Source organism: Amphiprion ocellaris, chromosome 8, assembly GCF_022539595.1.
Source record: "Amphiprion ocellaris isolate individual 3 ecotype Okinawa chromosome 8, ASM2253959v1, whole genome shotgun sequence".
Classification (NCBI taxonomy): Eukaryota; Metazoa; Chordata; class Actinopteri; family Pomacentridae; genus Amphiprion; species Amphiprion ocellaris.
Window position 1 is genome coordinate 6,777,915 of NC_072773.1, and position 27,365 is coordinate 6,805,279.

Below are 27,365 nucleotides of genomic sequence, written 5' to 3' on the forward strand. Positions count from 1 at the left end.
ACTTGAGATTTACAAGTGCTGGTCATATAATTAGAATATCACGAAAAAGCTTGTCTTTTGGACAACTGTCAGGTCAGTAGTCTTCCCCATGATTGTGTAGCCTACAGAACTAGGCTGAGAGACCATTTAAAGGCCTTTGCAGGTGTTTTGAGTTAATTAGCTGATTAGAGGTGTCTTCAATATTGAACCTTTCTACAATATTCTAATTTTCAGAGATACCAAATTTGAGATTTTTGTTAGTATTCAGGTATAATCATCAAAGAGAAATAAACATTTGAAATATATCAGTCTCTGTGTAATGAATGAGTATAATATACAAGTTTCACTTTTTGAATGGAATTACTGAAATAATGAACAACTTTTTTCATGATATTCTAATTATATGACCAGCACCTGTAGTTGTATATAGTTTTACTTTTAGCCCTCCACTGTAGGAGAGGCCCACCACAGTTTGTACTTTGCACATTGTAAATAGTTTTGATTTTGCTGCTGACTAATAAACTATTTTGTGACTTATGTGATTGCATCATAACTTTTCATTTTGTCTGTTAAGACACTGGTAGGAAAAGAGTCAACAGTCTGAACCAAACAATTCTATATTCCCTAATAATGTATTTGTGTTTAATGGGATTTAACATGTTTTAACACAAACTCCTTTATGGTTCATAATTCTGGTGACTGAATTACACCAAAGCAATACTGATTTATCAAACTGGAATTTTCTTAAAACAGCTGTTTTAATGTTTTGGCGTTTAATTTTTTATTTAATCTTGCTAACCTTCACAAACAAACAATAGCATAGACACATCTACAAAAGTTTATTGTCAGAATTGCATTAAAGAAAACAATAGCGGTCCGGGGACAGAAAAACAGAAGTATAACAAGAAGAACAACTTTTAACTTTTGCATGACACGTAGTGCATCAGTGCATCCTGTACATCTCTGTCCTCCTCCTCTACACCTTGTGCCACTGCAGGCTCATGTGCTGCTGCTTCAGGTAAATCCCATTAAGTCTCATCAGAGAGCATCTGAAACACATACACAGCATACATATTTTAATACCTAATAGCGACAAACTGCAGCCATTACAGGGTCGTTCACAGGACTGATACACGATAGCTAGCGAACTAGCATTAGCTTACCCTTATATGTCGTCTCGTTCATATCCTCTTGTCTTCAGCTTGATACTGCTGTATCGCCTCCCAAACTCTCCTGTGTGTCTCCTGAGTGTTTCGACTCGCCGCTCTCAGCTTTCTCCGACTCTTCTATTACTCTGAATCTGACAGAAAGCCACAGACCGAGCAGCAGGTGTACTATCGCCTCCATGTACATTGTTGCATTGCGTTTGTGTCGCACAAAAATGACGGTAAGGGACTTTCGGGCCACCGTGCTATGACGACTCAACCCACGATGAGGTGGTTCTCAATGTAATGGAAAAACAACTAAACCGAGACGAGCCGTGGCGCGCCGAGTAGATGCTAAAGGAAATGCTAAAGGAAAATTTGTCTTGCACCGCATGTATCAACATTTGGGAAAGAGGACCGAGTCTTTAGCGGTTGCTAATAAAGTTTTGTTTTATTGAGTATCCAAACCAACGTAGAGGTGAATAGCGCCACCCAGTGTATCGGAATGTGTTCACAAGCTCTGCGTCAATCCATTATCTGGAATCGATTTGCCTTGACTTGATGTGCAGGGTAACCAATCAGGTGTTAGGATCCGCCCACCGACTTTGACGGGCGAGGTTGACAGATAAAATAAATTCATGATCCACTGCAACGCAAGGACCATGAAATAATTAATTAAATAGTGAAATAATGAAATATGTTTTTTACTTAAAATAATTGTTATTTTAATAAATTAATGACATATTTAATAACACATTTATGTATTTAATTCCAATTTTAATTAATTAATGACATATTTAATGCCAATTTTAATTAATTAATGACATATTTAATGCCAATTTTAATTAATTAATGACATATTTAATTATTTAATGATATATTTATTTAATAACACATTTAAGTATTTCATTCCAATTTTAATTAATTAATGAAATATTTAATTCCAATTTTAATTAATTAATGAAATATTTAATTCCAATTTTAATTAATTAATGACATATTTAATTAATTATTTAATGATGTATTTATTTATTTAATTTTGGCACTTTTAGTCCTCCATAAAAAAGAGGTCAGATTCAACAAATGCACAGCCTGTTTCTCAGCTCAAATGCTTTCAGAAATACTTTTTGCTAAAGTGTTTATGTAATGAAAGAGAAAGTTTGTGGCCGAGCTGCCTGATTGGTCTGACATTTCTACCGGATTGAAGCTAAAGCGCTGCCATGTGACCAGCTCGTGGTCCACTACAGCAGTGGTTCCCAGCCTGTGTGGCTTGGAGCGCCCCCTATAAGCTGCACAGCAGCCCCAGCGCAGCACCTACCCCCCACCAAAACCACCCCATAAGTACACTACAAAACATAAGAGGGAAGTTACTGAATTGTATTACTAATAGAAAATTCCCTAAAATTATTAAATTTAAAAAAAATTATATCAAACCAAGAGTTGTACTATGAGGAGGAGGAGAGAGTTTATGGCTGCAGTAAATTTGTTGACACTACAATGCATAAGAGTTAAGTTATTGATTTTTTTATTTTTTTTTTACTAAAAAATTCCTTACAATTATGAGAAAAAAATATTTAATATTAAACCAAGAGTTGTAGTATGACCAGCAGGAGTCAGTTGCTGGCTGCAGTAAATTTGTTGAATATTTGTGTCTCTTCGCTGTTTGCAGCGGTTTTGCTATTTGCAGAACGGTCCCTGTTCACTCGTCGCACAGCCAGCTGCTCATAGACACCAATGTTATTTCTGCAGCTTGAAAGACAGATACTTTTGATTAAACTGGGCTTGTAGCATATTGTCTACCTTACAACGATGGAAAAGGGGCATCGTTTATGTTTAGACAACGTATATTTAATGAGTTATTGATGCCGGAAGTCCGAATTTGTGAATATCTTTCCGACTTTACCAAACTGTGTTTTACTTCCTGACGTCGCCGTAATTCGCTGGTTTCATGCTGTCATTTGCGAGCATTTCACTACAAATAATATAATTCTGTCTTGTCCTTTAATAAAACCAAATTCAAGGTAACTCTCGAAGTATAGCCGGAGTTTTTAGGTACTGATGAATCTTCACCCGTTTTGCGTTTTTCAGACACCGTTTCCGTCAGTAATTTTCTAACTGTAACACAAACTGATGAATCTGGATGAACTAGAAGCCAACCTGGAGAAAGACCAAATAAATGTGATTTAAAAATGTTTTATAGGTAGAGTTGTGATGACACAGCGAGTCTGTTACTCTGATTTTATCCAGAATGTAAAAATCTATTTTTTTATAACATCACAGCGTCAGAACAGACAAAGCTTCGCGCCCCCCTCAGATCTCTGGACCCCAGGTTGGGAACCACTGCACTACAGTGTGTCTTGTGTATCTTCTTCGCGGCTGGCAAACAGATGTTAGGTTCATTACCGCCGCCTACTGGGCTGGAGTGTGCATCAGTGTACCGGTGTGCCAGAAATTAGGGAACTGAGAAAGGTGCGATTAAATGCATTATTATGTTTAAAGCACTATTTTAGTTAATTACTTAATCGAAATTAACGCATTAAAGTCCCAGCCCTAATTATATTATATTATATTATATTATATTATATTATATTATATTATATTATATTATATTATATTATATTATATTATATTATATTATATTATATTATATTATATCATACATATCAGTGGTTTTGCACAGATTTGTCTGTAAGTAGAAAATAACAAAACTGCAATTTCTAATATATCAAGAAAAAATGATATTGCACAGAGATTTTCTTTAAAAACTTGGGGATATGGATTTCTTCATCTTGTTTCACAGGGATGTTATCTATCAGCCATTCATCATTGCTCAGTTGTAACTTATGACTTTTTATTCAGTTTCTTAAATCTTAACCACAGGAGTAAGAGCAGATTTAAACTGCTGCCATTGTGGAATATGTATTGTTTTTAAGGAGTTGCAGCAGTTGGAGGTAGAGACTAAAAGAAATGTGGACAGACTTCTCCGATTCTTCTCCAAGGGTACGAGTGACCAGCTAACAGAGTTTGATTAATTGGTTTAACATTTAAATGTTCTGCTTCGATTAGATTCCTTTGATGACTCGCGCAGCCCCATGAGGCAGACATAATAATATTGAGGACATTGCACCACAGAATGTCTGCAGTCTATGAGGAAAAAAAAAAGAAGGGAACCGATAAGACATCTGTCTGCACAGGAAGCCGTCCAGACAGTGCAGACCTGTTTGCAGGGGAATGAGAATGTGAGCGAGTCGCATCACCTCCACCTCAAACAGCCTTATCATGCAGGGACAGCATCTAACCAGCCTTTTAAAAATCTCCTACGGCACCAAACTCTCCCTCTCCATCAACCACTGCTCAGCCTCCTCCTGTCCTTTTATCCATGACCTACCTTCCGGTGTGTGCATGTGTGATAGGAGTTGACATCGACGACGTCTGCATGTGTTTGGTCTGGAGAACAAGGACGATCAGAAGTGTGCAGACAGATATATTTGTGTGACATCAGTGACACAGAGTGGAGCAGAAGATTATAACTGTGTCCTCAGACAACCTCATCTCAGGCAGCTCTGAAGAGACCGGCCTCCCAAAAGAGAAAAACAACAAACCGAAATGGAAAAAATGGAAAAATGGAAAATCTGCAGATTGAGGAGGTTGGGGTGAATGGATGGGTCATCAACATGATATTACCACAGATAGTCTGACTCACTGGATGTAGATTTTGAGTACAAACCACACTTTTTATGCAGGTTGTTTCCTTCCGATTTTGATAACTGCAACAATTCAAAATTTACCAAAAACTAAAGAAGATAACATTCCGGTGGATATATTTTTTCATTGAATTTGGTAGACTTTAGTGTACTACTTTATTTCTTGTAACAGATTTCAGTAAAATTTTACTTATGAACACTGATGTTGACTTAGTCTGAGCCACAATATTTCTGTTGTTAAGACTGATCACACCCTACCAGTGAGTGGGTTTTGTTTTTTTCATTTTTGTTTTAGTGACACAAACGGAGCAGTGTTTCAGAGGATTACAACTCAGACAACCCCATCTCGGGCAGTTCTGAAAAGACTGGCCTCCCAACACAGAAAAACAATAGAACAAAATCAAATGAAAAACAAACTGTGTGGAGGTAGGAGGTTGGAGCAGATGGATGTGTCATTTACATGATTTTAACACAGATAGTCTGACTTATTGGATGCAGATTTCGAGTATAAGCCTCACATTTCTCATCCCACTGCTGCTGTCTGTTTTTAAAATCCCCTTCACTGCAGTAAACAACAAGCAGCTACCTAGTAAACTTCATCAAACTTGAAAATAGCAAGTTTGCTAAAGATTTCAAATCATGTAATAACACAACCCTGCTCAGTCCTTTCAGTGAATTAGCCTTTTTAATGACAGCGCTCACCTCCTTTTACATGAATGCTCAACCAAAACGATCCACCTTTGGACGACTTCGCAGGGGCACCATTGCTGCATCCTGGGCTTAGCACCAACCAAGACAAACGTATCTCTTTAAACCAATGACAAACAAGCAAGAGTGTTTTTTCCACTATAGCAGAACAATAATGTGGTGCAGTCAGACTATTCTACAGTGCTGACACATTACTGTGGAGACACAGTAACCTGTGCTATTCAAAACTACAGCATAAAAGACCAACAGACTAGTAGTCAATGCTTCTTTTACCATGAATACAAAGGTCCCCCTATCTTGAAGTGGCAATCAGTTTTACTCAAACCGCAAAGTTTTTCTGAACCTAACCAAGACCAAACCTGACCCACATTGTGATTTTGTGGTTTTGAAGAGCAAAGACAAATAATATCATCCAATTTTTCTTTGAAGTCTGTTGCTGGAAAGCCTTTTACAGCTGGATGGCTCATTGCAGTTCTACCACTATACAGACACAGCCACAGTTCACTTCAGTGCACTGCAATTTCACACAATAAAGGAAGCACAGTGTTCAATGCAAAATAAATAAATACATAAAGAAATAAGAACTTCTCAGATGAACATTATCCTCAGTGAAGTCAGAGAAATTAAACCTTGTGAAGTAAAGGGGCAAAGAGAAACATCTATTTTGCCCTAGAAAATTAAAAAAAAAAAATGGAGCAACTAGAGGCAACCAATGTCAAATCAATTGGTAATAACTATTAAAGCAACAGTTAAAGACACATTGATGAATCAGAATCAGTTCTTTGTGCCAAGTGGATTTTCATAAACAAGGAATCTGACTTGGTGTTTTAGTGCAAAACAGTAAACACTAACTTATAGATTAACAAAATAAGTATTAAAAAACAAATAGGAAGCAAGTGCTATGAGTCAGATTAACAGCAAGTGTAATCAAGGGAATATAAGTCATAAAAAGTACTTAAAGCATCCAGAAATGTGGAAATAAATCATCTGACAATGTGCAAGGGCACATACTATATAATGTAAACAACTTTAAATGTGCGAAAGGATAATAATAATAATAATAATAATAATAATAATAATAATAATAATAATAATAATAATAATAATAATAATAATAATAATAATAATAATAATAATAATAATGATACTATTTAAAAGCTGTGCGAATTTAACACACATAGTGTCTATGGTGGCATATTACACTGATTTTGAATCTTAAGTCTCAAATTCAGCAATAAGAAATGGCCACATCTGCCTTATTTCCATTTTTTTTCCATTCTCAGTGTTTGTCTGCAGGCATCAGTGAGTGCCAGCAAAAAGGTATTAATCATTTAAAGCAGCTCATTACAAATTCTTGCAAACTCGTCAGCTTGCAGCAGGTTTACATGTGCGTGAGTCCATGTGTTTGTAGCATTGGCAGACCTGAGGTTGCAGGTGTCTGGATGCTGACATGTTTGTTTTTCTGGCCACTGTGCTAAAGCAGCTCCTATGTCCAGCTTTGTGCTGTTGTCCTGAGGCTTCCCTTTCCTCTGATGCTGCCTTCTCATGGTTAATGCATGTGAAGAGAGAACCCTCGTCCCTCCAGCTTCTCCCCCAAGAATAGATCTGCAGATGCTCACCATACAGGAAGAACTCGCGGTTCTCCTCTATATCTCCCAGTGCACACCTCAGAGGAAGAGTTTGGAAAGCATGCAGAGAACGAGATAAGGTGAGAGAGAAAGGGCAAGAAGATAAGAGATGGGAAAAAGAGAGAGGACGGGGTGATAGGGAGAGATGAGGGCATATATTAAAAGTAAGGTGAGGAGTACAAGGAGGTACAACGGAGGGGAGAAAAGCCTTATATATATATATATATATATATATATATAAATAACCTCGACAGTTTGCATATATAGAAACCTTCCTCAAATATCTGTCAACAACAAAACTAGATGAAAATTTGGAAATTCTGCAGAGGGAGGAGGTTGGGGTAGATGAACAGGACATCAACATGTTTCCAACTCAAGTGTAAGCTATTTTGTCATTTAATTTAGTGGACTTTTTTTAGCATCTCTCTGACAAATTAGGATTTTGCTCTTCAGCCGATATAATTTATTCTATATATATATATATATATATATATATATATATATATATATATATATATATATATATATATATATATATATATATATATATATATATATATATATACACCTTGGTTGACTATTGCATTGTATGTCCAAATTCAGTACAATTTAACTTATTAACTGCGAGTTTGACTTACTGATTCTGAATCACATTATCTCTGTAGTAAAGGAAAAAATAACGTAACGCTTCATGATTAAATTCAGTTTTTCTGTTACTATTTATTTCTGTTCCTCCGGTAGCTTTTTCTGCCAGGCTGGCTCGGTTTAATCCAGTGCCAGGTTAAAGGGGCAAAAAAGGCCACACAAACATGGCCATCGCTGTGATACTTCCGCTGGGCTATATTAGGAGATAATCCTGAGCTGGCCTCACAGTGACACACACCAACACTGTTTCCCACAACCGCTACCTGCTATGTAGAGGAAAATGTATTCAACTACAACAAAGACGACAGTCGGCAGGTACAGTGGTGTTTGCTGTAATGGTTTCCCTCTTGGGCACTTAATGTGGGGGAAACATTAAGAAAAAAAAAACGCCATTTGGCTGATGCTTCCCTCCAAAGCATCCCACTCTGCCTTGACAAGGCCCAGCAGACAACAAACCAAGTGTGTCTGAGTGCAGCCTTTTTATATCTAAAATAAATAAACACATTTTTCCAAAAACTGGTTGCAATGTAGGTTTCATTTCTATCATCAAAACATCCTCCTGTTGAATGGATCTAATGCAGTGTGAGGGTTTGGCTCAGAACTTCCGTACGAATGCTCTGGCCTTGTACGGCTGCAGGGTTTGGCTTGATTTTTGTGAATGCAGATTGCTGTGTATTTGGACAATTGGAACCTATGAAACAGAAATCAGGCGAGCTTTGGAGCCAGTAATCAACCCAATAGATTTGGACCACACGCTTGTCATTAACAACACAGATAACTCACTACACAGTAATCAGAGCTGACATGTTGATCTGTAAAGACAATGAGTAAAATGATATCAGATTCAGCATGAAGCACTGACTGGCACAACAAAACATATCAACTTTGTAGCATGAGGCGGCAAAAAAGTTTGTCTCTGACTGGCACCATGCTCTACATTTTAAAGGTTTGATTGGTGGCAATCACAGGAAAAAATATCAGCATTCTAGGATGAAAAATAAAGGTTTAATGGTTGATGGGATGCCGGAGTAGAAAAAAAATGCAAATTTTTTGGGCCAAATTTGCACCATCCTGTAACAGGTTTGTATTATTCAGTCAAAACAGAGTTGTACCATTGAATACTATATCTGCATATCAATGAACCTGTAAAATTTCAAGACTTTAGCTACATTATTTCTCAAGTTTCAGCTCTTCAAATACTGATCCACAGATTGGCACAAAGACAACAATGTAAAAATTGACAGGACTCCATCCTTTTCTTTAAATGTTTTACTCAAAAAGTTGTGACCAAAAATTTTGCATGTTTTACTTGATACCTGATGTATACACAGAAAACATTTAGACAAATATGAAATGCTCAGGTGTTACCTTTAAAAAAAAAATGTGAATTGAGTTGGTGATGGATTGACCCACAATACTTTTAGACTTTAAAAGTTCCCAAAACATAAATAGTTGGCTAACTCAAGCGGGTGTGAAAAAAGATGGATTAGTGGTAGTAAGTAGGTATCAGATCTCCCAAAATGAAGTTATGCATTTAGTGCATATATATCTATAATTAAGATATTAAAAGTCCAAAAGCCTCACTTGATATCCAGACTTGCACTGGTAGTAAAAACAAAAATGTTAAGCAAAAATGAACCCAGTAAGAGGTACTGACTGATTGCTTCACAAGGATTTCTCACTATACTGGATCATAAATACATGTATTACCTTTTGCTAACCACACAGGAGGATTCCAAAGAAAAAATTGGATTTCTTGGTTTATCTGGCTGCGATGTCAGGCCTGATGTGACGTTAACTATTAGTCAACCATTTCTATTTTTTACACTGCAAATGGAATTCAGTTGTTTGTTGACAGCAGCAAAAGTTAGGTTACTTGTTAATGATGATGTCTAGTTATTGTGCAGTAAAAATAAATACTAGCTATACAAACAATACTGCTGATTCACAGAGGCCTAAAAATACAACCTTAATAAACAGAATTTGAATACAACTGAAACAACACCACTGATGATGCTCAAAAAGAACAGAGCGCTTCGTCAGCCTGCTCTTGTTTCTTTTGGATTTTACAGTTTGTTGTGTCTGCAGCTTTTGAGGTATTCCTGGAAACAGCAACAGAAAGCAATCATTTCTAGGAACTGCCATTTGTATGCACAGCGCCTTAAAACAACAGACTCCATGACTAGACAGAAGTAAACAACATAGAGAGCAAACTTGAGACAGAAAACTAAGAGATCAAAGACAATAAAAGGAAAAGCTCTTGTTGCTCAGCTAGTTGTGTTTACCTGGAGTTGTGTTACTGTACATGCTGCTTGTATCTGTGTGTGCACGTACAGTGTTTATCCCTCAGATCATGCTGTTACCATCACAGTCGCTCCCAGCAGATTTCTCTGTCATAATGTCCCAACATGCCCTCGTAGTGTCCCATATGGAAACACAACAGCATCACCTGCCATGTAAGCACACACACACACACACACACACACACACACACTCCAACATGCATCATCGATACAGTGACCTTCACCGTGGGTGACCTGGTTTCCATGGCGAGACTCATGTTCGCCTGTCAAGATGTGCAAGAAATGCGAGACCTCGGACTGAAGCTATGGAAGACAAAGGGAAGCAGAAAGAGGACAGTATGTTTCTTGAGTGAAAAGAACAGCAGAAACACTGGCTGGGTTAGAGGTGTTGTTCCCACCGGGGACACTTTCAGTTACAAAGAGGCTGGTAAATATTAACATGGCCTACAAAACTGCATAAAGAATACTTAATATTCCTCTGCAGCAAGGGTTTGTGATCCTGTCAGTTACTAGTACAGGGCGCCTAATCAATTATAAAAACCAATAGGGGAGAGTGAGGTAAGATGAGCCTGTGGCTTCATCGTATTGAGCCACTCCTTGTTTCTAGAAAGCCGTGGTAGAAATGGGCCATATGAGCAAATATTTCTGAAGAAGTATCCGTTCTACTCTCCCAGGGAAGAGAAAGAGCACACGGAGTCAGCGGCCAGCGCATTTTAGTTACCAAAACAGTTTTTTGCTGTTCAAAGTACATTTTTCATGTTTATGGGATAGTGATTGTTGTGTGTGAACAGTTATTGAGGCGTCTGAGGCTATTTCACACGTGTTGGTGTATTTTTAAAACTACAATGTGCAGGATATAAACCTGAAATTGGTCACTTATTTCAGGAGGCTTTCTGGGACTTTTAAAATCCACTTTGCTTCGAGGAACAACAACAACCTGGTGATGGCTGGAAACCCAGATCAACAAGAAAACAATCTGGATGACCAGTACCAGGAGGAAGACGAGGCCCAGGAAGACATAGCTGTGTGCAGAAGAGAGAGGAGGTGAAAGAGGAAGGTGAGGACCCATAAAACAAAGAGAGCAGGATGAAGGACCAAGAAAGTAGGGAGATCACAGAAATTACATGAACAATAATGAGGAAGAGAATTATGAGGATGAAGAAGAGGAGGCAGGGGAGGACACAGCTGGTCGAGACAAGGGAACCAATCGGAGGGCAGAAATGTAGGATGGCCACGAACATTGACTGGTTGCAGTGTCTTTTTTGGCTGCCTGTAGAGCCAGTCAGGCCTTGATTTCTCTTGATTCCCAAACGAATAAAAACCAGGCATCCATTCAGAATTCAAGCTAGGAAAATCAGAGTACCATGCTTGGAAAACAGGGATGCTATTCCAGGCACTGTGAGGTTGGAATGGATCAGCTTACACTTTGGAAAATGACACAACTTATAAGGGCCTACAAATACAGCAAAATAAATCAGGTTTTACAGGGGATTTAGAACAGGTAGTTATACAGCCCTGTCTATCAGTTCTTTCCTCCCTGCATGCAAATGTTCCACCACAACATCCCCAATTGTCACTATTTTGAGGAAACACCAAAGTCACATCCGTTGCTTAGCTCCGCCCACAAAAACTGTGATTGAAAGAAATGCAAACAAGCATCAACTTTAATCCTACCAACACAGACTGGTCTGTCTGACTAGTTAAACTGTTTCTCCAACAGCAAAAACACCAGAATTTTTGTAAATAGCTTAGCAAAATGTGAGATACACTATATTGCCAAAAGTATTGGCTCACCCATACAAATAATCAGAATCAGGTGTTCCAATCACTTCCATGGCCACAGTTGTATAAAATCAAGCACCTAGGCATGCAGACTGCTTTTACAAACATTTGTGAAAGAATGGCTCGCTCTCAGGAGCTCAGTGAATTCCAGCGTGGAACTGTGATAGGATGCCACTTGTGCAACAAATCCAGTCGTGACATTTCCTCACTCCTAAATATTCCACAGTCAACTGTCAGCTGTATTATAAGAAAGTGGAAGTGTGTGGGAACGACAGCAACTCAGCCACCAAGTGGTAGGCCACGTAAACTGATGGAGTGGGGTCAGTGGATGCTGAGGAGCATAGTGCCAAGAGGTGGCCAACTTTCTGCAGAGTCAATCGCTACAGACCTTCAAACTTCATGTGGCCTTCAGATGAGCTCAAGAACAGTGCTTCAGCAGAGAGCTTCATGGAATGGGTTTCCATGGCCGAGCAGCTGCATCCAAGCCATACATCACCAAGTGCAATGCAAAGCGTGGGATGCAGTGGTGTAAAGCAGCCACCACTGGACTCTAGAGCAGTGGAGACGCCTTCTCTGGAGTGACAAATCACGCTTCTCCAATCTGGTAATCTGATGAACAAGTCTGGGTTTGGCGGTTGCCAGGAGAACCATACTTGTCAGACTGCATTGTGCCAAGTGTAAAGTTTGGTGGAGGGGGGATTATGGTGTGGGGTTGTTTTTCAGGAGCTGGGCTTGGCCCCTTAGTTCCAGTGAAAGGAACTCTGAATGCTTCAACATACCAAGACATTTTGGACAATTCCATGCTCCCAACTTTGTGGGAACAGTTTGGAGCTGGTCCCTTCCTCTTCCAACATGACTGTGCACCAGTGCACAAAGCAAGGTCCATAAAGACATGGATGACAGAGTCTGGTGTGGATGAACTTGACTGGCCTGCACAGAATTCTGACTTCAACCCGATAGAACACCTTTGGGATGAATTAGAGTGGAGACTGAGAGCCAGACCTTCTGGTCCAACATCAGTGTGTGACCTCACAAATGTGCTTCTGGAAGAATGGTCAAAAATTCCCATAAACACACTCCTAAACCTTGTGGACAGCCTTCCCAGAAGAGTTGAAGCTGTTACAGCTGCAAAGGGTGGACCGACGTCATATTGAACCCTATGGATTAGGAATGGGATGTCACTTACGTTCATATGCGAGTCAAGGCAGGTGAGCGAATACTTTTGGCAATATAGTGTATGTGAGAACAAGGAGGCAAAAGGCTGATCCCCAATGATTTTTTCCATTGGTCGCTTCAAAAAGCAAGTCAGGCGCATTACACATAATTATCTTTATACCTTTTTTCTGCTCACTCAACAGAAGGAAACAAAGAGATAAATACTCAAGATGGAAACCAGAAGAAGGACTGCTTTTGGGGTGACTCCAGAGTTTTTGTTTGAATGGTAAATAAACCAATTGACTATACTAATTGACCAAATTAATCACCAAACTAATCTTTTTATTGAGCTGTTGGGGCTGTGGCTGCAGCGAGGAAGAATCCTTTGGGGGAAAATCTGGTCTATACATTATGTGGTACATTCATTCTGGTTTGTGCTGACATCACATGCAGGTGAGAATATGTTGCAATGCCCACATCCAATTTGGGTATCTGTATACAGTACAGACATTTCTCAGCTCAAGTAGGAGCATTCATTTGCATAATGTGTACAGTTTGTGCCTCCATATAAATGTGTGTGTGCGTCTCCACCGAGCTGTCAGTGCAACTCGAGGCTTTCAAATAGGATTTCTGCTGCTTGGCGGAGGTTTATGCCTGACGCTGGGGCTTTTGAATCGCTGCTCACTCATGGACAGCCATGCATGACGGACTGCTTCCGTCGGAAAGAAAGAAAGAAGGAAGGAAAGGAGAGAGGGAAAAGAGTGGAGAGGCGCTGAAGGTGTGCAGTATGAGAAAGTGAGAGGCAGACGGCAAACTGGAGTGGTGGATAAAAAAATAAAAGGTGGAAGGCGTATTAGAAGCAAAGAGGAAGGATGAAATAAGGAGCTAAAATCCCAAAATGATGGATAAAGAGAAACACTGACACAGTGAAAGAATAACTCCTCCTCTTTCTACTTTGGAGAAAAGAGGAAAGGGATATTTCCAGCTTTACCCACTTTTCAGCAAAGTTGAAAGATGGTGTTAGAGAAGTGCTTACTTTCACCATTTAAAATAAACCTTAATTGCATGTCTGGATTCAGGCAATCACTTTAAATTCTCACTGGCAGCATCAATGTGCAAATGACAATCAGAGATTATTTGTGATCACCTTTTTTCACCATGGCGTGTGCTTTCACCTAAGCCATGTTCCTGCAACTCAGTTAGGATTACTGTTACTGGAAGGAAGCTTTCAGACAGTTCAAACCGAGTGAAAGTGTTTGCCAGTAACAATTTCCTTTGGAAACAACAAGCTCCTTTAACGGCAGAAATACATTTGGTGCAATTTCAGCTAGAAGAGATCTTCTGGAACCAATATAAGGACTTCCACAGGAGCTATTTAGTCAGGAACTTGTAGCATGATCATCAGAATTTTGTGGAAAATAATGTCAAAATAAATAGTAACAAACAGCTAAGTACAATTGTAAACAAAGGCTTTCATTTACAATTGTAAAGATTGTGTATATCATGACAGTCTTGAGTTTCCAGTGATTCTTAATTTTCCATGATTAAATGATGAAAAGACATGAATCTGTCTCTCTCTCTCTCACACACACACACACACACACACACACACACAGGCACACAGAAAATATTCATACTGCAACTTGAAATATCAGTTCTGGTGATGTAGCCTTCACAATTGATGACTGCTGACTCCTCTGAACCAATTTAAATGGGGCCTGTTTGATCTACTCATTAGACTCAGTCACAAACACTGCAGTGGGGACGACTAAATAGCAGAGTTTTAAATACAGATCTGAAGAAGCAAATCATTGAATTAAACAAGTCAGGAAAGTCACTTGGAGCCATTTTAAAGCAGCAACAAATCTAAAATCATCTGTGCAAACAATTATTTGTAAATATAGTCCATGGTACAGTCAAGTCACTGCCATGATCAGGAAGAAAACAAAAACTGCTGTTGAGAGACAATTGGTCAAGGATGGTCAAGAGTCAACCAAAAAGCAGGTCTGAATGAATGATAAGCTGCTGGAACACAGCTGTCAGTGTCCACAATGTTTGACATCAACATGAGCTGAGAGGCTTCGTGAAGACGGAAGTTCTTCTTCTAGCAACAACACTAAAGATCCACTGAATATTGTTGCTGATCACATGAACAAAGAAAAGACCTTCTGGAGGAAAGTTCTGTGGTCAGATGGAACCAAAATGAAGTCATTTGGCCACAATGACCATACATATGTTTGGAGGGGAGAAGGTGAGGCCTTTAACTCCAAAACTCCAAACCTACCATCAAGCATGGTGGTGGCAGTATCATGCTCTGTGGAACTGGTGCTTTAGGTAAAATAAATCTAATACTGAAGTAGAAGGATTACCTCCACAATCTTCAGCAGAAGGTTGATCTTGGACACAGTTAGATATTTCAACAAGGCATTGACCCCAAACACACACCAAAAGTGGCAAAGAAATGGCTTAACCAGTCTAGAATGAAGGTTTTAGACTGGTTTCCCCAAAGTCCAGACTTAAATCCATCAAGAACCTGTGGACTGATAATGAAACAAGTCTGTGTCAGAAAGACAAGAAATGTAGTTGAACTGCGCCAGTTCTGTCAAGAGGACTCAAAGATAAACCAGAAGCTTGTGACTGGAAACCAAAAGTGCCTAATTGAGGTTTAAAAATGGCCAAAGGACATTTGACCAAATATTAGCATTTTTGCATGTATATTTTTGAAGCAGATTTTGCCATATTTACAGATAACCTGTAATAAATCTACGACAGAACCAAAATGCAAGATTGTTGACACTTGGGTTTCAGTCATTATATCAAAAACAATTCAGGGTTATAGGAGTCACTGGAAACTCAAGACTGCTATGATATGCATGGTGTCTACAAGTATATCTAACCTCTTGTTCACAACTGTAAATACTGTAAAAATAAACATACACCAACTTGTTTTTCTGCATCCAATATCAACAGATGGTGTGTTGAGTTTTTTTACGTAACGATAACTTTGTTCTGAAACATTTACATAAAGTCTTGAGCAGCAGTTGGTGCTCAAACAACACAAGAAGCGAGACACAGTTGTGAAGTGACGAGCTGTAACCGGCAGCTATATTCATTCCAGTTTCTAGGTGTTGTCAGAATTACAATCATTATCTTTTCCGGTGATGAAAATACATCGCTTGATTCAAGTCACCACGGTCGTGTCTGTCATTAAAGAGAAAAGCGTCGTTGTTATTGGTCCTCGTGAATGATCCCAATCCATTCTTCCAGAGTGAAACTGCCATTAGGGTGATAAATATATTGTGTCATTAGGGAGAAATGTAAGAGGTAATTACCAAAGTGTCATTCCTGTAACCTGTGTCATTAGCTTTATTATTATTATTATTATTACCATCAGCTGCTATCGGTGCAGGAACTCTACTGAGATGAAATGCTGCTCACAGTTTGTCTCGTAGCTTCAGCTGGCATTTCATCTATTTACACTGTACTATTGATTCAGATTTAGACAGTAAATTATGGTTGGATTACAGAATTATTTTCCCAAACAGTGAAAGATTATTGTTAGACTTGCTCTGAAGAAGTAAAGAACTTCTCCACTGTGTGTCCCTGAAACTTTACCCAGTAATGTCTTTCTAGTTCATTTGCATGATTTATTTGGGAGCTGTTTTTAACTTTGATGGGGATTTTATGTGACTTAAGTAGATTAATCTTGAGACTGGAAGTGTTTGCATAGTTCTGACCTCAGTACAGAGCCAGTAGATTATTTATTGCAGAATAAAATTGGTTCAGAATGTTTATTCTTAGATAAATAATCACCTGTATGCATTGACTTTGAAAACTATGCTCCTATGCAACTAAAGTGCATTCTCAGTTACGTTTTTAGGGAAAAGCAAATACATTTCAAATCAACATATCTGTACCATTTAACTTCAGCCACCTAATCACATATTAAAAAGGACGGGATTCAAGCATCATACATGTTGGGAAAAGATTGCACTTTAACCCAAACCGAGACATTTTCCTAAACTTAACTACATAATTTTGGTGCCTAAACTCAACTAATGCTCCAAACTTTTACTGTAAATACCAACAATTTTAGCACCTTATTTCTTCAGCCAGCATGACTTGCATGATAATTTGCACATTGTTTTCCTTATTTTTTTCTTAAATGTAATGTATGAGCTACTAGATACCTTGATACCTCCATCCATCCATCCATCCATCTGTCCATCCATCCATCCATTTACAATGAATGAAAACCAAAAGTAAATGAGTGAAAATTAAACTTAAGGCCAGTGGTTCCACATGTATGATCTCCTGGATAAAGGTCTGATCACTGATCTACACTTTAATCTTCCGTTCCTTAGCTCATATGTGGACTTTGAGGCTCAGCACAAAATGACAGTGTTACGTAGATTCTACACACTATTTGTTTTTGTGAAAGTATCAACCAAAGTATGCTATTTGCACCTTTATTTTGAATATCAGCAATTTTTTGTGACTTCTTCAACGAGCATGATTTGCACATTCATTTGCACATCAGTTTCCTTATTTTTTTTCTTAAATGTAACGTGGGAGCTGCTGCATACCTTGAATCTCCCCAAGAGTATGAATAAAGCATCCATCCCTCCATCCATCCATCCATCCAACCTAACAATGTAGTTTTGGTGTCAAACGGAGAGTGAAAATTACACTTAAGGACAGTGGTTCCACATGCGAAGCAAATCTTGATCTCCTGGACAAAGGTCTGATCACTCATCTACATTTTAATCCTTCTTTCCTAATTAGGTTCATATGTGGCTCTTTCAAAGTTGGTTTCAGTACAAAATGACAATCTCACTTAGATTCTTTTCTCAATTCTTTTTTGTCTGTATTACTTTAGTCTCCACAATGATTATATTTTCCTTTTTATCATAAAAGCACAACCTGAATGTTATTATGATAATGTTTGGTAATTATTTTCACTTTTTTTCCCTCCATTTGTCAGAAATGTTATCTTTAAATGCTCCCAAGCGAAGGTTCTGCTAATGACAGTAATGTTGTCGTTGTGCTTTGGGGTTTAATTAACTATGATGAGACGCTGAAACAACTCAGAGTAAAATGAATGTTCTCCATATCAATGGTTAGAACTTGTACAGATGTCCTCAGTCGTAATGATTCATGTATCACGCTGCTGTATTCTTAACCTCTTCTGTCACACCTTCTCTTTTTTTGTCTCCATCTTCTCCTCAGTTGTCATCTCACCTCCTCTCTCTTGCTGTGGCTGTCAGTGTTTCTGCTTTTTTTTTCTCAGACTTTACCTTTTATCTCCTTCTTTCACACTCGTTCACACGCTGTCGCAGCACGAAAAAGGGAGAAAATCGTGCTCAAGCAAGATTCAATAATGTGCGGCTGCAGCGGCGCAACCAGAGGTGTTTATTCTCATGACACAAACAGCAGCATTGATCTGGAAAACCTTTAAATCTCTTTTAGCTGAAAGCATGTTGACTGTGTTCTCTGAAGCAAAATGGAAATAGAAAAACTGAGAAAATTATGAACATCACTTGTACATGGTGAGACCTGACCCACAGCACCATTGTTCGTAGTTATTTCAGCTAGAATTAAGAGCCATTTGCATCTCCACCATGTCCATTTTGCATTTTTTTCCCCTTTATTTTTAGGTAATTTACTGTGATTCATTTGCCTAAAAAAAGGCACCTGTGGATCCCGAGTGTTTGCCTCATTTCATCAACTGATTGCACCAGAAGCCGCCCGGAGATGAATGAACAGAGAGATGGTGGGAAGGAGGAGGCAGAAGACAGATGGGCAGGTTTTTACTGCAGTCGCCCATCAATTTGTTGTTCTCTCTCTACTTCAACATGGAGTCAATATCAAGAGACAAAGTCCGGTCCTGACTGTGAAGAAATCTATCCTCATGCAGGTTTGGTTGCTGCAACATGTCAGATAGAAACTAACATTTCCATTTCTTTTACATTTTTACTTGAATAATTGTAATTTTCTCATGTAAATATCTCTATATTGTGTCTTAATGTCTCCCCATTAAAAAGCATTGTTACTGCAGTACTGATAAATATCTAAGCAGCGACAACCTACAAATTAGGGATGTCCTGATCTGATCTCAATGCAATTTTCAACCTAAACCCGATCTTTTGTCCACATCTACTGACACACAGGTGGGAAAGTGCAATTTTCCTTCTTCTTCTGGTTTATTAGTGGGTTGGGAACTGGCTTAAACATGCATTATCGCCCCCTACAGGACTGGAGTATGGAAGGAGTGCACAGTTTGTTGCAGGGAAAGAGTAAACAGCCATAAAACTTACAAAAAAGGTAAATCAGTTCATTGCTGTGCAGCTTTTGGGGCTTTACAACAAGGTTAGTGAGCAAATACGTAATATTTAGGACCAGCTTGGAAGAAGAAATGCAATTTTTTTGCTTACTGCATAGATTTTATTCATTTTAATGTACTTGAAATAGGTATTATCAAGGAAACTGGCATCAAATTAAGGACCACCTGGGAAGTGAAAATGCGATTTTTGCTTATTGCATGACAGAATATTGATTTTAATAACATAAATGGATTGAAATTGGTATTATTGAGGAAACTAGTATCAGACTGGTATCTAAATGTTTAATGACTTTGATTGGATTGAGGGTGAAGAACCTGATCAGGAAACTCTTAATATTAGATTGATAACAGTTCCAATGAAACTGGAGCTTTACAACAAGGTGTGTGATCACCTATGTAATATTAAGGACCAGCATAGATGCAGAAATGCAACTTCTTTTGATTATTGCATGGAAGAACATTGACTTTAACTGGGCCTCAGTATTGGCACATACAAAATATTTAAAGACATATAGGGAACTGGAACAAAGAAAACTTGATTGTGACATCCCTCATATTAAATTGGAATAGTTCTAATGAAACTGGAGCTTTACAACGAGGTCTGTGATCACCTACAAACATTCAAAAGACCAGCTCTGAAGCAGAAATGCAACCGTCTGTTTAATGCAGAACAATGATTTTAATCACTTAAAATGGGTTTATCAAGGAAACTGGGATCAAATTGGGCCTTAGTATTGGCAAATACTAAATATTAAATGATTTGGATAAGATCGGGGGCAAAAGACTTGATCGGGACGTCTCTAATATGATGGTTAATTGTTCCAATAAAGCTTAAAAATATATATTTTTTTTTGTTATACATTTATGGTTGTTAATCAGGAAGCTTTGAAGTATTTAAAACCAGTTTCGTTGGCACGACATTGACACCACCAATGATTATTTTTTATTTACTGTTTTTACTGATTATATTTATTTTCTCACACTGATGGACTTTTAAGTTTTGTATAGTTTTACTCACAGCATTTATTGCTCTGTGGTTGTTCTCTTTTTCTGTACCTGCTCAGGGACGACAGACACCGTTACAATTACTGCTGCAATTACTGTTAATTGTGCGCTGTCTCTGCAAAACAAATGAATAAACTTAACTAAACTAATCGGCAATCACAGAAAAAAAACACAAAAAAGAGAAACTATTATCTTTGACTACGGTAGAGTCACTCACATAAACAGAGAGTGTGACAGGCAGGTGCTCTGATTGGAGTGGAGGGAAGAGGATCTGCAGATTTTACTGAAAACAAATTAATCCAAAGCACACACACACACACACACACACACACACATTTCTATTAGCAGCCCTACGTTCATGCTGGGTCTAGAATTAGTGCACAATCTGTTGAACAACAAAAAGGCTACAGGGAGGAAGAGCTGCTGCCAAGAGGCTTCGCTGGGAGACCAGAGAGGAAACATGCAGGTAGACGAGTTGGTGGTATAAATACAGAAATATCATCAAGGCAAACTTTTTAGTGACACTTATTTACATATGTAGATCAATTAAGCTGCTGTAGAAGTCTTAATTCTATGTGACGTTCTGGTATATTTCTTACTGGCTTAGTTGCTTCCCTGTGGAGGAAAAACATGGATGATCACATGTAAGCGGTTTGTTGTTGTGTTTTTTGTCATCGTGTGATTTCTGCTGTTGCTTTCTATGTTTTGGCCCAAAATGGGAGTTGAACAGGTGCAATATGATCTTGATTTATTATTTTTGATCTATTCTATTTCATTTTATCGTCATATTTTTTGTAAAATTGTGAGAAAATGCTCCTCGAGGATAATAAATGTTATCTTGAACCTTGAGCCAAGCAGTCTCGTGAACCAAAGTACAGTGAATCATGGTGTGGTGCAAAAAATGTATATTTTAGTGTTGTTTTATTGCCGTTATTTTTGTTTTATTTGTTTGCTATATTGTATATTTTACTGCTGTCTCTGGTTTAAGTTACTGTATTGTTTTTAAGTGATTCTCTGGTTTTTACTGTAAAGTACTTTGGTCACCCTTTGGGCTGTTGTAAAGGGCTATATAAATAATCTTTGATTGATTGATGAAAATAAAGCATCAGCACAACTTAATATGTCACAAAGCTCAATATTTACATGTAAAGTATATATTTATTCTTTTTCATGTATTTTAACTGCATTTCTATTAAACTGCTTTGATGCAATTGCAGAACTTTAGTGTCAAAGTGTTTTTAGTTTGAGATTTTTAAAACTTTTTTTATTCTTCTTTGTGTTTTCTATGAGGGTGCAATGCAAAGGTATCATATAAGTGGGTTATATAAAAAATAAAAGCATTATTGTAATGCCAGACTTCTTCTCAAAGTACTTTGGATACAACCCTAAAAAGAAGCACCAGCATTAAATTCTTTCATTATTAGAACTAAGTTAATTTTATCAACATATTTGCTGCAAAAAAAGCAAAAATAATGTGACTTTTGCATCAAATTGCTTGCCCATAGGATAAATCAATAATGTTATTAATAAAATAACATCATTATAATATTAGGAGCCCAATAGGCATTTTCACTTTTTCCACTTTATCTTGGTTTCTGTCAAAAGTATCTGTGCCTTAAAAGAGATGGTGCTAATAATAGAAGGTTTGCAGTAAATATTGGGGTGTTTTTCTTCCATTGACTGATGTTTGAGGGAAAAATTTCCAGTTGTTTGTCTCCTGCTTCCACCAAATTCAGCTCAACTTCAGCTCTAAGCTTGATTTGACTGTAAAATTGGACCACAGCAGTGATTTCCAAAACGGTCAAGAACCAAACGATATCTTCTCAGATTCGTAATCTTCTTTAGTTATTTTGCTCAAAAAGTTCCAGATTTTCTGAACTTTTGGTAATATTTTACAGCTACTTGTGTTCAGACAATATTTTACAAAGTTTGGCTGCTTTTGAGAAAAACTTGCCTATGTTTGTCAAAAGTATTGTTTTGGTATGCAGCTTTGTACAAACCACAGGTTTTATTTCTAGAATCATTTCTTCTTTTTCATAGCTGCTCAGGTCTGAAACCAGGAAGTGAAATCAGCAGAGCCACAGTTTATCTGTAACATTAGATTGATAATAAATCTTAAACTCTGTGATGCATCAGTGCAGCATTGTAGAATAGAAAGGTAGCCTGCTGAGCTTCTAGTATTTTAAACAACAAAAACCATCACATGTCCTAAAACCAACCAATGAGATTATTCCTCCTTCTGCAGCAGGTTATAAATCTTTAACGCCCCTGGATCAAGAACCCTCTGCTAATGAAGGACAGCAGGTAAACATCTAAAGGCCACGCTCAATTGTTTTTTCAGCCTAATCTCAGCACATCTGGAACAAGTGACAACCTGCGATCCATCTGCAAATACTGTCCTGTGTTCAGCCCAGAACCAGCATCTCTCCCAGGTGTACTCTTTCAAGAAGAACTCACAGAAAGGAGTTGCAGATACGTGTTGTGTGGGTGTTTCAATTTCCCTCATCCATATTCATGAGAGCTGCAACACTCTGGGTTTATCCTTTTAAGGTGCCATGCTGACAATTCCTGCACAACTTCACATCTCGCAAACATCAAACGGGTTCATGTGGTTCATTCCCAGACATGAATTACCAAGTTTAAAAAGGAAAATGCTACCTGTGATTCTGCAGTAGACATCACGAAAATAGATACATTTTATTCTTAAGCTGTGCCTGTGATTCTGGAAATTGTTGATATTTAGCTAGTTAGCATGAGCCAGGTTTAAAATCGCATGTGCACGACAACCAACGTGCACAAAAAAATTGAAATGATGTTGTTTGTTCTACATTTTTTGATAACACACACACACACACACACACACACACATAAAATCAACTATGCATAAACACATTTTGGTTTCTAGACAACTAAACTACATTCTCAATTATCTTTTGAGGGAATATTTTCTGTCAGATCAAACATACAAAACACTTTAAATTAACATGTCTTTGTCATTTATTTTGCTGCCTTATTGTCACTTTAACCAATAATATATTAGACAATGTGGGCCTTTTAATTCGTTTTAATACAGAAAATGCTGAAGGAAGCTTCAAAAATGTTATTAAAAGCTTATATTTTAACCAAAATTCTCTATTTTCTATGTATTTTCATGTATTTCAATACATAAAACCTCATGTTAAGTGACTCATCATTGGACAAAAAGGCCAGTTAAAGTCATGAAAGCAAGCGTCTCCTAAATGCCACCTTTCCTGAATTAGCTATATGGACTATAACCTCCCTCTGGTCTTCCTCGTTAGCTGGATAATGGGTGTCACTCTCCTGGTTCTAACTGATATCTGACGCAAAATGTGTTGAAGTGGAACAACATGTAGATGTCTGCAGCTCTTATGAGATTACCAGAATGTTGATAACTCCAATAATGAGTAATGTGTAATTTTAGGCAGAATAAGGTGGCAAACCATCAATATACAGAAGAAATTTGATCGTTTTATGTTTTTTTTGGTAAGATAAACACTCAGAAATCACGATTAAAAGCATGAAAATCAGACATCCTGATTGGATTCTACATATGTTGCTTGTTAAACAGCCATAATGAAACATACCTGATTGTTAATATAAACTAATCTCTCCGGCTGGCTGTGCTAAGTCTGCTAAATGTTATCTGATGCAAATTGAATCAGAGCGTTGTACGACGGATATGGAGCCCGGCGCTGCTTATTAGATTACCAGGACACACATAGTACATTGATTAGCTGTGATAATAATGGATAATGTTCAGTTTAAGTATTAATCCATAGCTGCAGACACAACAAGGCTGGAAATCTGCTGCATGGAGGTGAAGGAAGAAGTTAGTTTGTGTCTGGAGATATTTAGAGGAGAAAAAAGTAATTTTTTTGCCATGAAGAGCGCGAAATATCACTTAGAATACATATCCAGGAGTGGGTGAATGACCTGAATACCTTCTTTAACAGGTCTGAACAGCCAGCCACCCCTCCCCCGGACCAGTCCACCCTGCAGCAGCCACCACTACATCCGTGTGCGCCCCCTGCTGACTGCATCACCCCCGCTGCATTCCCCCTCCTAAAGCTTGTTTTATGCTTCCCGCGTCAGCGAGGTCAATGCGGCTCTGTGTGGAACAATTACATCATTTTTGCACCCACGCCCCCTCCAGCAGCCTTTCCGTGTGGAAAATTTCCGCTCTGCGAACCTCCACATTTTTCTAACCAACGTGGACGGAGCTGCATGGAGAGACATGGCGGACGGTCAGGACCTACTTGTAGCTGGAGTCTAGAAATACGTGAACTTATACGATTCATCACACAGAGATCACCGTGGTAACCGGGTTATTAACAATTCATGGTGTGAAATTAAAACTAACTGCTGAAATGCTTTTATTCGGTAAAATGCCGTGTTGTAAGTGGTGTAAACAATGGCAAACTTCTTCTTCTCTAGTTTAGTACCACAGTAGACCAGGTAGACGTGTATGCAATACACTGACCCCTGCAGTTTGGGAGCAGACGCTGCGTGGAGTATAAATGCACACACGTTCTCTCGCACGGATTTCTGTGCGGCTGATTTCCGCACGGCTCGTTCGTGCGGAAAGTATATTCCAGCCTTAACTACGTGGATGGAGCCGTGTGGAAAAACATGGCGGAGGGCCAGAACCTACTCATAGCTAGGGTTGCCACCCGTCCCTTAAACTACAGAATCGTCCTTTATTTGACAATTAATTGTTGCGTCCCGTATTGAATCAATACGGGACACAAATTGTTCCGTATTTTCATAAACGGCCCGTACACGTCTGTCACACACTCATCAAAACTGCATAATGAATAAAATAAAACACAGGAACTATTAAGGGCAGCCAATTTCATCGTCGTGGGACCTTTGTAGCGAGGACCCGATGCCAGGTCCAGCGGAGCAGATAGACCTTCTCTGTGTGTCTGGTCCTGTCTCTGGTTGCCTGGTTACAGACGCTGCTGCACCCGCACGTTTAAAAATGTCTACACCTGAAACTCCACCACGTCCACAGAAGCAAAAACGTTTGCAAATGTACAGACGTGAGTGGGAAGAGTGGAACCCCTGGCAATGATAACTAGGCACACTGTGTTCTGTGTTGCTCATGGATTAGCTGAAGTAAGGCAGCATCAGGAGACAAACATGGAGGAAATATGAGAACAGAGAGAACCCAACCAGCAGGTCACAGTTTATCATCTAATCATCTCCTGAAGTCCGTATGGTAAGGAACATCAGTATCTGGTGGAAGATGCTTATAATAATGCTGATGTGGTCGTAGACACTACAGTATTTTAGTGAGTCAATAAATGCCTAAGTTGTTCCTTAATTTTTAATGCTTTATAGTTTTTAATAAACATTTATTTAATAGCCTATATATAATCAATAAGTGGCCTTTGCCTATCTATAGAAAAACTCACTCAGAAATCTGATATGCTAACAGCACTAAATAAATCAGTCAATACATGCATACACACATAAATTAGTTAAGGCATTAACTGTGTTAAGATTTACAATTAGATGAAAGAAAAATATCTGTAGAATTTCTTTGTCCAGTATTTTGCATTCAGTTGTTTATGTTTTTACAGAATCCAGTATTGCTCACTGGTTGCTCATTACATTTCATTAGTTTGGTTTCACTGTTTAAAGTGATGCCACTTCTTTTTATGCAGAACCTGTGATCACAAAACAATACAAAATTCTTAGTTTCGCATTAATAAAGCACTTAAAGCATTGAGTATGGCTAAATGCTTTTTTCAAAAATATATGGCCCTCTGGGTGGTAGTGGCCCCGAGTTCAGTAAAGTTGGAAAGATATTCACAGATTCAGACTTCTGACATCAATAACTCATTAGATATAGGTTGTCAAAACATGAATGATGCCTCTTTCCCATCGTTGTAAAGTAGACAATGTGCTACAAGCCCAGTTTTATCAACAGTAGCTGTCTTTCAAGCTGCACAAATAACTTTGGTGTCTATGTGCAGCCGGCTGTGGAACTCAGTGAACAGGGACCGTGTACAAATTGCAAAACCGCTGCAAACAGCAAAGAGAGACACAAATATTCAATAACTTAACTCTTATGTACTGTAATGTCACCAAAATCACCACAGCCATCAACTGGCTCCTATTAACACCAATGTTATTCCTGCAGCTTGAAAGACAGCCACTTTTGATAAAACTGGGCTTGTAGCACATTTTCTAATTTCACTGAACTGTGGCCCCCGAGAAGCCGTGGTGGCCGTCCTTTATTTTCATTTCTGAAAGGTTTACAGAGTAGATGCGTGTTTGAGATACACTGCCCCCTGCAGTTTGGGAGCAGAAGCTGCACGGAGTATAAATGCACAAACGTTCTCTCTCACGGATTTCCATAGCAGGAACAGACACACTTCTCCTACACCAGTGAACATCCAGAGAACAGACAGTGAGATTGTTGACTCTTACAGGTACCTGGGTGTTCACTTAAACAAGAAACTGGACTGGACTACTAACACCAATGCACTCTATAAGAAAGGTCAGAGCAGACTCCACCTGCTCAGAAAACTGAGGTCCTTCAGGGTGCAGGGAGCACTTCTGAGGACCTTCTATGATTCTGTGGTGGCATCAGCCATCATGTATGGAGGGTCTGCTGGAGCAGCAGAATCACAGCTGCAGACAGGAAGAGACTCAACAAACTGGTAAATAAAGCCAGTTCTGTCCTGGGCTGTCCCCTTGATCCTGTGGAGGTGGTGGGAGACAGGAGGATGATGACAAAGCTGTTGTCTATCATGGAGGACACCTCCCACCCCCTGCAGGAAACAGTAAGATCACTGGGCAGCTCCTTCAGTGACAGACTGCTTCACCTGCAGTGTCTAAAGGAGAGATATTGCAGGTCCTTCCTTCCTGCTGCAGTCACACTTTACAGTCAAGCTCCCAGTAGTTCAGTTCACCCACCTACAAACTGTGCAATAAAA

The 27,365-nt window shown here is 38.6% G+C and overlaps 1 protein-coding gene and 1 long non-coding RNA gene across 6 annotated transcripts in view; both read right to left on the reverse strand.

Moving 5' to 3' along the window:
* bsna (bassoon presynaptic cytomatrix protein a) overlaps positions 1 to 27,365 on the reverse strand; it is a 223,826-nt gene that overhangs the window by 138,573 nt on the left and 57,888 nt on the right. The window lies entirely within an intron of this gene.
* Positions 800 to 2,193, reverse strand: LOC129349532 (uncharacterized). The gene is made up of 2 exons (XR_008602568.1): positions 1,143 to 2,193; positions 800 to 1,028 (listed from the first exon to the last, which is right to left on the reverse strand). It is a non-coding gene; the product is annotated as an uncharacterized LOC129349532 (long non-coding RNA).